The 12,844-nt window shown below is 43.4% G+C and overlaps 1 protein-coding gene across 21 annotated transcripts in view; it reads right to left on the bottom strand.

Moving 5' to 3' along the window:
• Positions 1-12,252, bottom strand: part of PAM (peptidylglycine alpha-amidating monooxygenase) — a 279,745-nt gene extending 267,493 nt beyond the window's left edge. For 6 of the 21 annotated variants that reach the window (XM_055297711.2, XM_055297709.2, XM_055297713.2 and 3 more), the window contains exon 1: positions 11,697-11,952. The gene's annotated coding sequence lies outside the window, so the exon portion shown is untranslated. Of the gene's footprint in view, positions 1-11,637 lie in introns of all 21 variants that reach the window. The other 15 variants (XM_055297703.2, XM_055297716.2, XM_055297719.2 and 12 more) reach the window with 8 other exon arrangements.
• Between the last annotated feature and the right edge of the window lie 592 nt (positions 12,253-12,844).

Raw genomic sequence — 12,844 nt, 5'->3', positions numbered from 1 at the left:
CAGAATTTCACATCCAACTTTTATCAAGTATTTCATTTATTTTTCCTTATATCAGGTGTCCCCAGCCCCCTGGCCACAAACTGATACTGGCCTTGGTCTTGTGGAAACAGGGTTGCACAGCAAAGAGGTGAGCAGTGGGCAAGCAAGCCAAGCTTCATCTGTATTTACAGCCACTCCCCATCGCTTACATTATCACCTGAGCTCCACCTCCTGTCAGATCAGCTGCGGCATTAGAGTCTCATAAGAGCAGGAACCCTAACGTCAACTGCACATGAGAGGGATCTAGGTTGCAAGCTCCTTATGAGAATCTAATGCCTGATGATCTGTCACTGTCTCCCATCACCCCCAGATGGGACAATCAAGACGCAGGAAAGCAAGCTAGGGTTCCCACTGATTCTACATTATGGTGAGTTGTATAATTATTTAATTATATATTACAACAGAATAATAATAGCAATAAAGTGCACAATAAATGCAATGCACTTGAATCACCCCAAAACCATTCTCCACCCCAGTCCGTGGAAAAACTGTCTTCCATGAAACCGGTCCTGGTGCCAAAAAGGTTAGGGGCTGCTGCCTTGTATCATATGGGAAACTAGTTCTACACCTAATTTACCATTTAGTAACACAGAACTAATTCACCACATTTGTGATTACCCTTTCTTGTATGTGTATTGTATCATGCTGATATGGGTTGAGTTGTGTCCCCATAAAAAAAAAGATGTTCAAGTCTTAACTTCCAGTACCTGTGAATGTGACGAATTGGAAATAGGGTCTTTGCAGATGATCTAGTTAAGATGAGGTCATTAGGGTAGACCATAATCCAATATTACTGTGTCCTTATAAAAAGGGGAAACTTGGACACAGAGACAGACACATAAAGAGGAAGACAGGAAAGATGATGTGAAGACACAAGGAACCATGTATAGGCCAAGGAACATCTGAGACTATCAGAACAGGTTCTCTCTCACAGCCTTCTGAAAGAGCCAACCCTGCCAATATACAGATGCTGGACTTCTAGCCTGAGAACTCTGAGACAATACATTTCTGTGGTTTAAGCCACCTGGTTTGTGGTACTTTGTTACAGCAGCCCCAGGAAACTAATAAGCAGGTTGTAGATGAAGTCGGCCCAAGCTTGCATAGTGTGGCTGGAAGCTTAAGAATCCTCACAGAGTTCCTGCAGCACACACATGCATGACTCTACACTGTGTGAAATGGTGTGAAGAACCTGCAATTTAGATGAGGATATGGACTACACCCACCTAAAATATTAAAAATAATGTCGTACATTTGCTTAAAACACGTTGTACATGTTTTACTTCAGTTTTTCTTCACAACTACACTGAATGAAAGAAGGGAGGCTCAATATCTTCATCTTACTGACAAGAAACCTAAACGTTGACTGTTTTGGCCAATGTCACATGTATACATGGCAGGGCAACTACTGGTGCCAAATCTTTTCTAGGAAAAATGAATACAATCATGAATATTTTAACTTGGAACAATGGTGGCACTTTAAAAGTAGAGCTTCTTCAAGTGACTCAAGGAAGAAGGACAAAAATAACATCACATAGACTGAGTAGGCTGAGGGGTTCTGTGATCCAGGTAAGCTGGAATAAATCAGAAGAAACTGGTAGAAAAAGTAACTCTTGAAGGAAGTGATGGAAATAGGCCAATAGAAAGAAAAGAGGCTTCATGATGAATACAAACAATGCCAAAAAAGAAAACAATAAATTATGTGGAAAGCCTAAACAAACATTAGAGGGAAGACTTCAACTGAATAAGAAGTACAGAAAGGGTTGTAACAGCATGTGGGGTTGAAGTAAGATTGGGGACTTTTAGCTGGGCTGATGAAGGAGTTGTCATTGACAAGACAGACAAGCAGTTACCACTGACAGTTTTCGAGCAGGGTTTGCTATTGTGGTAAAGGAAGCTGTTCTGGTAGCTGTGTTAGAATCAGTTTAGTGGCAAAACAACCTAGGATTGTAGTTGATATTGTAAGGGACTTTGAAAAACTGGTCAAGACTGGAGATAATGACCATATAGATGCTTTAAGTTTTAGCTACCAGCAAGACATTCTTGACACTTTTCTTCCCTCACCCCCTGTATTTCTGGACATACTGGCCTTCTTGGTATTCCTTGGTGGTGGAGGTGTAGAGGCAGAGTTCCTTTGTTCTAGCCTCAATATCTTATACCTGTTACCTCTGCTTAGTAGAGAATCTTTGCAGTTAGCTCCCTGACTTCATCTGGGTTTTTGCTCAAATGCTACCTCTTCAAGAGGTTTTGTTGACCATCCCGTGTAAGAGGACCCTCTGCTATCATTCTCCATTCCCTTATTTGCCTAATTTTTCTTTACAGGACTTATTAGTACCTGAAATTATATATATATTTATTTATTATATATATGTTTTTTTTTTTTTTTTTTGAGACGGAGTCTCGCTCTGTCGCCCAGCCTGGAGTGCAGTGGCGCAATCTCGGCTCACTGCAAGCTCCGCCTCCCGGGTTCACGCCATTCTCCTGCCTCAGCCTCTCCGAGTAGCTGGGACTACAGGCGCCCGCCACCACGCCCAGCTAATTTTTTTGTATTTTTAGTAGAGACGGGGTTTCACTGTGGTCTCGATCTCCTGACCTCGTGATCCGCCCGCCTCGGCCTCCCAAAGTGCTGGGATTACAAGCGTGAGCCACCGCGCCCGGCCTTGTTTTTAATATATATGTTACACTTAATGATTATCTGTCACTCCCATTAATAAGTAAGCTCCATGAGTCCAAGGACATTTTATGTACTGTTCAGAGTTTTATTCCTAGAGCCTGGCACAGAGATTAGCATAAAGTAGGGAGTCACTAAATATTTTTTGAATAAATAAAAGAAAACCTCAACTTATTCCCGAGTTCAATTAATGGTATTCCCCCCACAACACTTATGATCCATCTTCACTGCCACTTCCCAGTATCCACCACCAGACTGGTACACACTGTCATGTCAAATTAAATTAATGCAAGAGCTACCCAACTTCTCCCCACTGACACACACACCCCAATCCAACTCACGCCCCCACAGATGATCTTACCAAAACGCAAATCACATCAAGTCCCCAGCTCCTACCTAAAACACTCTCCTATGTTCTTATGAGGAAAACCAAATTCTTCACGTGGCCAGCAAGACCCTGTGTGGACTGGCCCCAGCCGAGGGGTCCAGCCTCACAGTAGCTCTTCTCTCCCCTTGATCTTCCTCAGTTACTTGATGGAACTTCCTCAGTTACTTGATGAGAACCTCATTCGTTCTCTTCTGTAAAGGGCCTCTGCACAAATGGCAGTTCTCTCTGCTTTCTGGAACACTTTTCTTCCTACCCTATCTCACATTCTCCTACTCATACTTCAGATATCAATCAAGTTCCTCAGGTTCCTATTATACAAGCCCACAAAATTGTACTGTTCTATTCAGAGCATTTACTTCTGCTTGTAATTATACATAATTATTTGTTGTTGTTGTGGTTGTTGCTGTCGTGTGTATATTTTATTAGGGATTGTCTTCCTCCTATACTCTTCACTCCATGAAAATGCAGACCAGGAATTTTTTGCTCATTATTGGATATCTGGGGTCAAGAATAGTGCTAGGTACATGGCTGACACTGAATGAGTATTTGTTGAATAAGTGAAACCCAAGAGCTAGAAGTCACTGTCAAATACATAGATAAAAAATTTTTCCACTAATACTGAGGTAAAGCGGAAGGCAAAGATATTAGTGAAAATCTATAATAGGACTTAGAGCTACTATTAAAACAGAAGGTGAGTGGAGGAACCCAGGACAATGCAAACTGAAACAGTGCTAACTATCTACTGGATAATAATGGGACCAAGAGAGTCTGTTTAATTAGGGAACTAGACAAGAACTAGTTCAAACAATTTACTGACACCAGGTAGTTATGACTTAGGTAGTGACAGTAACTAGGTGAAAGGTTACATTTACATATCCTATTAACAGCTCCTTGACTCATCATCAGTCTGCTCTGGAAACATTTATCTGTGCAGAGAAACCATTAAAACTTTCCTCTCCTTGGCATTTTCTATTATAAAAATTCTGCAAAAAGTCCTTAGTTCCCTGGAAAATGTTTTAAAGACATTTCACTCTGGTCGATTAGGCATACAGTAATAGCTAAGTGAGGCAGGGGCCACAGAGGAAATGGCATATAATAGAAAGAACCACTTCACTCCTGATTAAAGTTACTCATGTGCAGCTTGAGAAAATGTACACACCAGAAAGCTCTGAGCACTGCAGGGTATCACGGGTTAAAGGACAAGGCCTAATTTTTTTTAACCCTCATTGTTACTGCTTTATTCCCCAAACACTAGAACCAATATAATTCTAAATTCTCCCCAGGGAAAGAAGGAGTTTATTAGCTTACTTTTATTTCCTTATTTCGGGCTTCTTTTAAAATAAGATGTAGCATTGATGAGCATGAAAAAAAAATCTAATATTGCTTCCACTCATTGAAACCCATCAGTGACTCATGCAATAAACAGCAAGTCTCCTGGTTTTGTTTCTGAAGAGGGCACACCGACAGTTTCAACAGCATACTCCAGTTTTACTGGAAACAGTTCTCAAAAGACGACTTACCACACCCTGCCTGAGAAAGGACAGCATGAAACTGGGGAAAATTCTGATCTTCAGAAATACAACAGACAATGAATATTTCCAATTTCCTGCTGTTTATATGAAGAGAATAGAGGCACAAGGCAAGGCAAGCCTGAAGCACAGGTAAGAACTGTGGCAAATAAAAGAGAAAGGAAAAATGAAAGTACACTGAACTTTTCATTTTACCAGATTCAGAGGGGCTGAGGAAGGGGAATTTGCGGGAGATAACCAGCGTTTTCTACCCCTACAAAAATAAGATTTCAAAACTCACAATTAAAAGAAAAAGACGTTTAACAAAGTAACGTTTTTAAACTAAATGGGGCAAAATCTCACTACTTAACGAATGCCTGCTTTATGCAAGGGACTCTACCTTTATACAAACCCTAATAGCATATGACCTTGGCTCTCCCAGAATTTACTGAATTTGAAAGGAATGTCTATGAAAATAAGGATTTGTTGATGTAATTAGTAATGTAAATAACAGGTATACATATAACCTACAAAAAGTTTTCTTTAAACACTATAGAAGCCTCCAGTTACATGCAACAATTATCGTGCTATTCAAAATTAACTAATATCTTCATAAAAGTTCCCTTCAAAAGAGTTCTGAAAGATAAGTGCTTAAAAATAATAAATTCTATCTTTAAAATATTCTAAACTTCAGACTTTTAAAAGCTTGAATTAATCTTTATATAAGTAAAATTTTACCGCACTGCAAATGAGTCCTATTTTAAAACAAACTTACTTTGGCATGAATAAGTGAAATTCTCAAGATATGAAATTTATAAGGCACTTTTAGCCACGGAAAATGCAGGTAGTAGTATGATTCTTCCATAAGGGCCTCAGACTTTACTTTTGTTTATTTCTACCACTGTTTTTGTTTTGCTTATGTTGTACATGCAGCAGTGAACTGTACACTCAATGCAGGTAAAAACTGTCCTTTGTTACTGCAACTGTTGGCTGGACCTATTATTCTTTGTGCATTCGCTTCCCAGTACCTGTGGTCCACACTCTCCACAAAATGAGCTTCTCCTATCTGATAGGGAAGCAGATCTGCTGCTTTGATTGTTTCCTTAATTCTGCGGTGTCATTTAAAGTTGTACTTGAAAGTATTATGTTTTCTATTTTTTGAGTCCAGTTCCCTCCTTTCTTGAAGCTATCCTCTTAAACTCCCTGAACAAGAGCCATCTGGAAATCTTGTTCCTGCCCTCCATCCTTTCTGTGAGACCACACCAGCACAGCTGGGTTGCAGCAGGCACTGCTTAGGTGCTGCTGGACTGGCTATGCTCCAGACCCTCACTGTTAACATGCAAGTCTTGTCCTTTTGTGTTATGCATGGCTAATAGACGAAGCACAAGAGAGTGTTCAGCAGTTCAAGCCCCTTTGGGCAGAGATCCTAATCTCACAATCACACATGATTTGAGTAACGCCGTTTATATGTAGAACTTCTGTTGCCACATGGTCCCAGTCTGCCCAGTCTCCAGATTGACAGTGTAGATACTTTTCCACCTTTCTTTTCCCCAAGAGGCCTGAACTAAGTACTGTATAGGTTATCCAAACAGAAATATTTTCTTTGTATTAAAGGGACTCCTATGAATCTAACATGAAGCCAAACATCATTTTTATGCTGTCAAAAGCAACAACTTCTACTGTCTCTACTCACTCACCAACACAAACAAAATTTGAAGCTTTAAACCAGCAATGTCCAATAAAACTTTCTGCAATTATGTAAATTTTCTATATCTTCTCTGCCCAGTACAGTAGCCACTAGCCTTATATGCTATTAAACATTTGAAATGTGGCCAGTGCAACTGAGGAATGGATTTTTAAAATCTTATTCCATTTTTAATTAATTTATACTTAAATTTAAACAGACAATGTGGCTACTGGCTCTCAATAATTAAGGGTCTGAGATTTTTACCCTACTGGCAGGCTAACGAAATCAGTGTGCCACAGTTTCATGGGGATGCTGGAAGAAGACAGAAAATTCTAGGGTGAGAAACAAAGGACTATACTACTCACAAAAATATCAGTAGCAGTAGTATCAGCATAGTTGTGCCAATCTCCTGAAACTCAGTTCCCCTCATGTGATGTGAAGCGGATACTCGATGATCTGCATTGTCAGAGGGGAACCCTGAGCTTAGGGTACCTGAATCTTTTAAACTGGACAGTAAAACCTACCTGCCCTTTGCTTCAGAGGAAAAGAATACCTCTATCTTCCAAAACTATCTACCATACAAATGTCTTTGAGAAGAAAGTCTCGGATGAAAGCAGTAAATGCCTTTGCTCACAAGCCACGCAAAAGTCTGAGTGACTAATGGAGAATTGAATCCCAACATAGGGGTATCATACATATCTCTGAAATCCACTCATCTCCCGCCTGCTTGAATACCTTGCTTTTAGCCACACCTAATTTCTTCCTGTGACCATGGTAAGCTTCCAAATGGTTATCTTTCTTCCACCACTGCCTCCTCCCACTCATTCTCTATACAGTAGCTAGACTGCATCTTGTAACACAAATCTCATCTTGTTTCAGTCTTCAATGTCACCCACTGTCCTTAGAATTAGGCCACCCCTCCTTAGCAAGTTCCACAAAGCCAGTACTTCCCTTGCTTGTCCGTTCAAGGTTTATGCCTTTAGCCACATTAAACTCCTCTCATTTTCTTACATGTAGAGGTCATAAAGTGGTGGCCCTAGGTTGAATTCCAACTACAGATTTGTCTGGTTTGGCCCACAGAATAGTTTTTAAAACATTTGGGCTATTTCATATTTGGGAGATTTCATATTTACAAAATATGAATTTTAAGCTCCTCTTTAAAAATCAAGGCATCTGGCAACACTTGGCCTGCATCCCAACCTGACAATACTTGGCTGAAACTGAGTATCTACTTTTCCCTTTAGACAGCTTGGATTCTCCAGATTGCCATGCCTCTCCCTCCTGCTCTTACCTATGTATCGTTTAACATTTTCTGCCTGACTTCCATTCTAAGGCATCATGCTCCCTTTGGTCTCTTTCAATCTTCCCACTTCTTCAGCTGCTAACTACCACTCATGCTTCAGGTCTTCGTGTATTCATGCCGTTAGGAAGTTTTCCTTCACCACCGCCAACCCAATTAGGATGAGATGATGCACTGTGTGACATTCACCCACCCAGGACCCTGCCATCCTATCATATCTTCTGAGGTTCTCTTCACTACCCTTATCATGGCATGAATCACATGGCATTATAATTTTTTTAAAATTTTCTTTATAAATTTATAATTCTCTGTTTACAGATCTGCATCCCTCTCTAGACCTTTAAGTCATAAGAAAGTGACTATGACTGTCTTGTATACCATTGTATGTCAGTGCCTAGGAAAAAACCAAACGTTTAGTGTGGGCTGAATAAACACTTGTTGCATAAATGAATGAAACAAGTTAGCTGAGGAATAGCTACTTCAAAATATTGGGGAAGAGTGTATTTATATTTTTATATATGTATTTATTTTTAAAATGTGGACCACTGAAATTCCATTCCTTTCCCCTCTCCCCCTACCTGGAGAAACTAAAATAACTACTTGGGTCGTAGAGCAATAGCTATATACTGGCAATGTGCTAAGAACCACACATGGATTAGCTCATTTAATGCTGACAGCAGTCCTTTCAGGTTAGTACTTCATTATTCCCATTTTGGAGAGGTAAACATTCAACCCTGGATAAGATGAAGGCCTTATTCTCCACAACACTACAGTAAATTGTAGGGATGCAAGATGACTGAAATTTCTGCCAGGATACCTGAGAGCACATGACACCAACAGCAGCTTTATTCACAGCCCATCTTTTGAGCTATTTGTATGTGGTTTTAATTAGCTTTCACATTCAAATGGTAAAGAAAGTTCTTATACACACAAGAAGCGTTTATGGCTATTATACCAAACGACACGGCTTCCAGGGCAGTAAGAAGGATCTTTAATCTCATTTCACAAATAGAAAAACAAAGGTATGGAACAATAAAACCAAGTGTAAAGTTAACGTTATGTCCCTCAGGTTGCCCCTCAGCCTGCCATGCTTTAATGTGAGAGTCCAATCAAAGCCTCAAAGCGCAGTATGTAAAGCCTAATAAATTCTGCACATAGCAGACAGATAAATTCTTCCTAGGAGGAGGAAAAGAATCAGAGATGTCACTGAGTCACACAAAATACAACCTAGACAGAAAGTCAAGATCCTTGGTCAATCTTTTCCAGGTGGAATTCTTGCTCATTCTTTGCCCCAAGCAAAAAAAAAAAGCAAAATTCTAAGTCTTTTTTTTTTTTTTTTTTTTTTTTTGAGACAGGGTCTCTCTCTGTGGCCCAAGTTGGAGTGTGGTGGCATGATCACAGCTCACTGTAGCCTCAACCTCCCAGTTTCAAGAGATCCTCCCTCCTCAGCCTCTTGAGTAGCTGGGACTATCGGCGTGCACCACCACATCTGGCTTTTTTTTTTTTTCCTTTAAACATTTTTTGTGGAGAGAAGGTCTCACTATGTTGCTGGTTTCAAACTCCTGAACTCAAGCAATACTCCCACCTCAGCCTCTCACAGTGTTGGGATTACAGGCATGAGCCACCACACTCAGTCTCACCAGGTCTTGTAACTTTTAAAGTCAAATTTCCAGAGTCACTTCAGGACCCACCAGGCCTTAAGGTCCAGCTTATTAAAAATCTTACATTAAATCTCTGTATATTTTTTCTAGGCATTATGACTTGCTTCCTCAAGGAGTTGAGAAAAAAGCTGTATGTGGGAACCACAATTTTATTGACTTGTTGCATTCAATTATATTTAATTTTAGAATTAAATTAAATTAAATTTTAATTATAGAATTAAAATTTCTATAGCTTTTAACATTTGATTAGCACATCATACATGTGTAGAATGTTTTCCTAAGCTTTCATTCTAAAGACACAGAATTCATTTTATTTCCAAGTGCACCTTGATGAAGTAGAAGCACATGGTATTTTATTTTAGAAAGCAATGTCTTAGCAAACTTGTTATTTCTTCCAATTATGTAAACTCACCAAATGATTTTTTATCTATTTATTTATTTTTATTGTTTTTTTGAGATAGAGTCTCACTCTGTCACCAGGGCTGGAGTGTGTGATCTCAGCTCACTGAAACCTCCATCTCCCAGGTTCAAGCGATTCTCCTGCCTCAGTCTCCCAAGTAGCTGGGATTACAGGTGCCTGCCACTATGCCCAGGTAATTTTTTGTATTTTTAGTAGAGATGGGATTTCACCATGTCGGCCAGGCTGGTCTTGAACTTCTGACCTTGTGATTTGCCCGCCTCAGCCTCCCAAAGTGCGGGATTACAGGCGTGAGCCACCGCAGCCGGCCAAATGATGATCTTAAAGGGCCTTTGATAATACATTCTTGACCTCATTTTACTTGCCATGTATAGTCATTAGAAGACTGTTCATATAAAAATATGAAATAAAACTATATAGTCTTTAAGTTATATTGGAAGGCCCTTTAGGACAAGGAACGTACTCTATATCTTTATATCTTTAAAGCATATAGCAGAGTGCATCGTACAATGAAAATGCCTATTAAGTCAGGAATGCAGGAACGACAGGGCTTACCATTTAATATTAATTCTAAAGCTGATTATTTATTTTTGAGACAGGGTCTCGCTCTGTCACCCAGGCTGGAGTGCAGTGGTATAAACACGGTTCACTGCAGCCCTGACTTCCTGTAAAGATGATTTTTAGGCCATTTACTTGCTTCATAAAGTAACTTCATAAAGTAACTAGAATGGCATGAACTATGCTTTCTTGTGCCTGTGATTATAAACTGAAAATTTACAAACAATATGTCACATGTTATTTGAGCTAAATGTCTGATTTTACCAAAATGAAAGTATCCTTCCTGGATTATTAGAATTAGCAGTAAATTTAAGTTTGCACCTAGAATAGAAAAGAGATTGTAAAAAATGTAAAACATCTGAAGGAAACAAAGTCCAATAAGATCTTCCTTCTATTTGAATTTCTATGACCACAAAGGCATAGGATGTAAGGTCCATAGCTTTGTACACAGGGATTGGTGGGGATGAGACGATTTCAACTCTGAACCCTAATGACCAGCTCCAGGAACACATGCGTTTTAGCCCCGTAAAGCTACTGACCAAATCACCCAGAGAGATAATCACATCTCAGCCAAAGGACCCGAACTCAGACGATCAGAACACAGGACCTGCCACCAGGCAGCTGCACCAGACAAGAGACCGTGCTCAAAATCACGTAATACCCTAAGTCATCCCAAGGGAGCCCCACAACTACCCTCAGCGGCAGGCAGAGCTGACGCATATTTTGCAGATGACAACACAGAGGTTCCGATGGGGCGGGTCCCAAGGCCACAGAGCTGGGAAGGTGACCGAACCTAGACTTAACTAGTATCCCAAGTGGTGGATACTTCCCATTCTGCCTTGGCGATCGCCCTTCGCCCGCGTATTACACTCCGAGGCTGGCAAAACGGCAGGAAGAAAGCAAAGCTGGGCAAGGACGGGAAAGAAAGAGGGGAGGGAATTTCCACTGCTTCCCGGCACTCGCCGCCACTCCACACCCCAGGTTGCTACTCCGCGGCGGCCTCTACTTCCCCAAACTAGACTGAAGGGCGGGCGGAGAACCGAGGAGGCTTTCTAGGCGTCACGGAGAGTTCTCCAAGTTGGGGGCAGAAAAGGCGAATGAACAAATTGTACCCCCTAGGGTGAGGTCACAAGGAGAAGTGCGGAGGTGAGAAGGACCGGAGGGGAGGGCGACCCCTCACAAACTTGCCAGGGACTTAATAATGGTGATGAACGGTCGTGAGAGAGGTTTGGGAAATGCGAGAATAGCTCAGTCCCCAAAATCCTCCCTGGCCGCACCGCTGGATCCCTGCCCCATCCCCCCACCCCGACCCGGGCAGCCCAGGAGAAAAAGCAACAACCTCCTGGGGCACCAGGAATTGGTGGCAGCAGGATCCCGAGCCCGGGCCCCCTTCCGCGCCCCCACCCTCACCCTTGCCCCGACCGCCTCGCAGTGGCGGCGGCGGCGGCGGCGGCGGCAGCGACACCAACCTGCGCGGCCACGGGCTCTGTCCGGGACGGAAGCCGAAGCCTGCGGGCGGCGGAGCGGCGGGCGGAGTTAGTTGGAGGCTCCGGCTCCTTGGGCGGGGACAGGCTGAGCACGCGGAGGCAGCGGCGGTGGCGGTGGCTCCCTCCCCTCGGGGCGCACAGGGCCCAGCCGGGTCCGCCGCTCGCCCTCGACTCCTGGGGCAGGTCTCAGTCCCTCCCCGGGGGCGGCTCCCGGGCCAGCCCCGCGCTCGCCTCCTCCACTCCGGCGGCCCTGCCTCTTTGGGCGCAGGGGGCGCGGAGCTTGGGAACTGGAGCCCCGGCGAGTCCCCAGCGATTGCGCGCAGCTTCCCGGGGTTTCCCTGCGCGGGTCGCGTGTGCTGGGTGTCTGAACTCACGTGCGGGCCAGAGGTAGCCAGGAGCTGGAACTCTTGCCCAAGTGCCCGGGGGAAGGGAGTGAAGGCCCGGCCTGAAAGTCTCTGACCCTCCCGAGTCTCGTGTCCCTAGAAGCAGCCCTGCGAGGTGGCCACGCCAGCTGTCCGGAGAGAGGCAGAGGAAAATGTCCGACTCTCCCTCCGCCCAGCTTCGGGCCAGGAGAACGTTTCCCGAGAGAAGGAAGGACCCGTTGACCCCCAGCCCTTGCTCCAGCCTGGAGACCTGGCTGAGTGCATGGAACTGGAGGGATGGCAGAGCACCAGGGCTGAACGCGTGGGAAATGTGCTATTTCTATTCACACCACTCCCTTGCCCGGCCCCTGGATTCAGGCCACCTCGCTCAGGTCTGCGCAGTGCTTCTCCGTTCACACATCCGACCCAAGGAGGGAGGTCGGTATCCCTTTCTTAGCCTGGCTTCCCGCCTCCATCTGCATCCCTTTCTGCTAAACCTTTTTAACCCGCAGAGTGCCCAGCGCGCACACACAGATCACTTCGCCCCTAAACTGCGGGCAGGCAACTCTGGAGCCACCCACATCCCCAGCCTCACCCCAAAGCAGGAGAAAGCAGGGAGCCGCGCGTGGGGTGGTGGGGGCGGGGCTGGAGAGTTCCAGTAGGAAGGTTTTTTACCCAAGAGGCTTGATGATGGGCAGTACTGACCCCACACACAAATTGATATGCGTTTAATTGAGGGCAGGTATTTGCCACTGTCTCTCCCTGTCT

Source organism: Symphalangus syndactylus, chromosome 11, assembly GCF_028878055.3.
Source record: "Symphalangus syndactylus isolate Jambi chromosome 11, NHGRI_mSymSyn1-v2.1_pri, whole genome shotgun sequence".
NCBI classification, from domain to species: Eukaryota; Metazoa; Chordata; class Mammalia; order Primates; family Hylobatidae; genus Symphalangus; species Symphalangus syndactylus.
The sequence above is the reverse complement of the archived record's forward strand: the minus strand, read 5'-3'. Positions and strand labels throughout refer to the sequence as shown.